This window comes from Alligator sinensis, unplaced genomic scaffold (assembly GCF_000455745.1).
Source record: "Alligator sinensis unplaced genomic scaffold, ASM45574v1 scaffold1031_1, whole genome shotgun sequence".
NCBI classification, from domain to species: domain Eukaryota; kingdom Metazoa; phylum Chordata; order Crocodylia; family Alligatoridae; genus Alligator; species Alligator sinensis.
Genome location: NW_005842167.1, coordinates 332,717 through 336,747, shown reverse-complemented (window position 1 = coordinate 336,747; position 4,031 = coordinate 332,717).

The following is a 4,031-nucleotide window of genomic DNA, read 5'->3' as shown; positions in this document are numbered from 1 at the left end:
GAAAGAGAGCTTTCCTTGGGTTTTCTGTATCTCATTGGCCAGCAAGTGGAGGAGGGGTGCAGGGTGACTTGTCATACTTCCCTTCTGATAACTTTGTGGGCTTTGTACCTTCCTGGATAAGGGGAAACATGCTATCTTCACAAATTGAGATCCTCCTTGGCGCTCTATACCACACCCAGAGGGCAGTTAGGGAATTTAGGAACCATGCACACGCACACTCCCGACTTTTGGGAGGGAAACTCATGGTGTAATGAAGTCCCCAGGTGTGCTGAAAATGTTACTTGGATTGTCCAAAGAAAAACCTCAGATGTCTACAAGCAAGTGCTGCAACACTTTATTCTAATTTATGCAGTGTGTATTACATATTTATATCTTAAAACTTACTTTACTCCACTGTCGTTCTCTGCTTATCTATTTGATGACAAAGAGATGCTTTGGCCATTAACAGTTATGCCACTTTTTAAAGTTTCCTGCAAATCTTTAAGTTTCCTGCAGATTGGAAACAGAAGAAGAGAGAAATCCAGTGGAGAGTAGTAATTGTATGAATCTGTCAAGAAAAAAAGACAATAAATATATCTGCCATTACAGAGCTAAGTTTATCTAAGGGCCTTATTACCAGGGATTCTGGTTTTCTCCTTTTTTTTTTTTTAAATCTCCAATTTTTTTTGGATTAAAAAGGTAACCCAAAATCCACATTTCCATGATTAACATGAAATGCAATGCCACTTATTTATTTTATTTTATTTATTTATTGGTTCCCTCCATAATTTGTTCATATGCTTGATTATTACCCTTGCCTTGACACTTTAGCATATAATAGGGGTGTGTGTATATATGTATATATTTGTAAATATAAAACAGTGTTTCATTTTAATCACAGAAAAATGTGGATTTTGGGTTACTTTTTGTAATCTGAAAATTGGGGATTTTTTTAATCAGAGAAAATCAGGATCCCTGCTTATTATATAGTAATTTTTGGGTGACCCCTGAAACTGTCTCTATATTAACACTTAAAAGTGGCTCTAAGCACTCATGGAGCTCAAAATTATGCCACTCCAGGATAGGATTTTCTCTGATCTGCACTACCCAGTCTCTATTCCATTAAGGTGTGGTCGCTCCCCACAAATGTGCCACTCAAGTTGAAGCCCTCCAGTGTCCCAGGATCTCTTATACCCCTGCCCTGCTCACCAGGCCTTTAGTGGCAAGTCACAGCTGTGCAGGTGGCAGACAGTCGGAGAAGGTTTCTAAACTAAGGGCGTGACTACTCCAAGCTAGCACTAACACTGATCAACATTTGTGCAGCTCAAAGCATGAGGTGTAACCAGGCCCTAAGGTTAGAAGCAGACATGGGACAGTTGATCCACTTCGCTGGGCAAAACACTCTTGTCCTGTATTGATGGTGCAGGAGAAGGGATGATGTGATCTCCCAAATTTCCCTACTTGGTCAGACACCAACCCCAAGCAGGGAAAGCATCACAAAGGTAATAGATGTCTGCCACAATAAAGTGGCAGAGTTTATTACTACTTTTTGTTGCAATACTGAACTTCCTTTCATGTGGTGCAACAAACGGTGTTGATGTGTATTTGCTCAGCGCTTGTGCTGCTATAATAAATATCATGGTGTCACAAATGAGACTCTAGGCAATATTGGTTTTCACCCTAAATAACAAGTGTTGGTTAGTTTTAAAATAAGAGCAAGAGTGCACCAAATTTAGTTAGACTCCTTGGGCGCGTCCACACATGCAAGCACGTGCACTTGCAGCAGCTCAAATAGAAGCGGTGCTTGTAACAGATCCTACTACATTTCTGTAGAATTCTATTGGCATCCTTCTCAAAGACTTCATGGCTTTTACTGGAGGTTGTACCTTTTATCACTGAAAAAGGAAACCATCAAGAAAGTCAGACTAGAGTTTGGATTCTAATCCCCACTTTTTTGAGTCATAATTTTGGTTCCCTCCATAATTTGTTTGTATGCTTGATTATTACCCTTGCCTTGACATTTTAGCATATAATTGGTATGAAAATGCGCCTTGGCATTTGTATCTGTGGATTTTCCTCCAAAGATGTGAAGCCTTTGAAGGACTGGCAACATGAACATTATATAGATTAAACATGTAGAAAAGCACTAATGGCATTATTGGGAAATAATGTTGGTTTTTTTTTTTAATTAGACACAGCTGGATGCTGATTAAAATTAGACTTTTATGAAGCAGACAGTAGTTGAACAGTCAGATTTCTTTAGTTTATTAGATTTTTTTTTTCCTAAGCAGTTTTAATCAAGGCTGGATTAACATTTTCTGCCACATAGCAATGAATAAGAACTGTGGCATTGTGTGTGTGTGTGTGTGTGTGTGTGTGTGTGTGTGTGTGTGTTTCCCTGCCCCCACTCCCCCAACTGAGTTTGCTTGCTATTTAAGGACTGTAGTATTAGACATCTATACATTTTTCAGGCAGAGAACTTGGGGACTTTACCAGAGGTGAAGAAGCACATGGGAGTCTTTCAATCCAGTAGCTCCAAGCCAACTCCCAACAGAACTCTGCTGCCCCCGACCCCTTCCCCCCCCAACAACAACTTTCTCTTTTAGGCCTTACTTGGGGTCAAGGCAAAAGGTAGTATCAAGCCCCTTTTCCTCAGACTGTATGCAGATAAAACCAAAGCCAACTGTTTGTTGCTTCAAGTAACTAGCCCCTAACTATGCCAACTGCTTCTTCCCTCTTTTTTATATGTTGTCAGTCAGCTTCCTAGGAAGCTACTAGAGTCTAGCTGTTTAGATTGCTGATCATTCACTCTTTGCTTTCCAACATTGAGGCTTACCCCTTAACCATAGATTCCCTGAGCTGGGCACAAGTTGGTTGGTCTATCGGGGGTCGGACTCAATGATCTATTGAGGTCCCTTCTGACCCTAACATCTATGAATCTGTCGCTAGATACTATTTATTCACACTGGTCTCAGCTTCCTTATGTGTATATTAGAAATATGGGTGTCTAAAGGTAGTTACCTGAAGGCACCTAAGCAAGCTGTCTGTAATTCCTTTTAGCAAAATTTTGCAAATATTGTGTCAGGATTATGATGAGAATTCATAGCAGAACCAGGATGAAATCTTAGACTTGAGAGCTAAGTACAGGCAGTCAAAAAACCTGAGGCTGAATTGATTCAGTTGTTGCAGGTTAGTCTAAATTGCAGAGATTAAATTGAAACAGAAGTGAACAGACATTTACCTTTTGATTCAGGAAATGCAGCCACATGACTGCAGTGACTCAGGCCAGAAGTCAGGGGGTGCTAAAGCACAGCTCTTTGGTGCACAGCCAGCATGGGCTATATGTTTACTTCTTCTTTCTGCTGTCCCTGAGGTCTCTTGGATTTGCAGCCCAAAATCATAGCAGCAGAACTCTGCGGGGTTGCTCATCACTTCCTCTTCCTGCTTCCAGGTGCCTTTTGAGATTTGTAGTCCACAGTTGCAGCCACTCAGTTCACAGTTGGAGTGGGGGAAGGGGTATTTAAAACCCTTCTGTGGCCCAGCCCCAGCCAGTGTTTGCCTCGGGGTGGGGGGATTCAGGACTGCAAAATGTTCTGGGATGCTGGGGGACTCTGATTTTAACTTGAACCAGGATGGGGTCTGGGGCAGAAGTTTCATGAACCAGTTTGACCCAAATCAGTTAAGTCTGATACTACATTCAACCAGGTTTGTCTTTAAACCATTTTCAGCCATTTTGAAACTGGTTTATGTGCACTGAGCTTCTAATTTCTGTCCCTAGCCCAAGGCTATTGTTCTTTTTTCTTGGCCCACACTGTCTCCCTGAGGCACCGTGATGAGATATTACCATGCATTACAATCTGAAATTGTGACATTCATCGAAGGAAACCATAAGATTTACCAGACTTATTCCACCTCCACCAAGTGTGTTGACGGTATTTTCAAGTTTGCCAAACTAAGAACTCGGCTATGTCAACTGGTGGTACTGTCTCATTCTTTGTTCATTCAATTATAATACCAACTAACAAATTTCCTGTCAAGAATAAGGGGGGGGG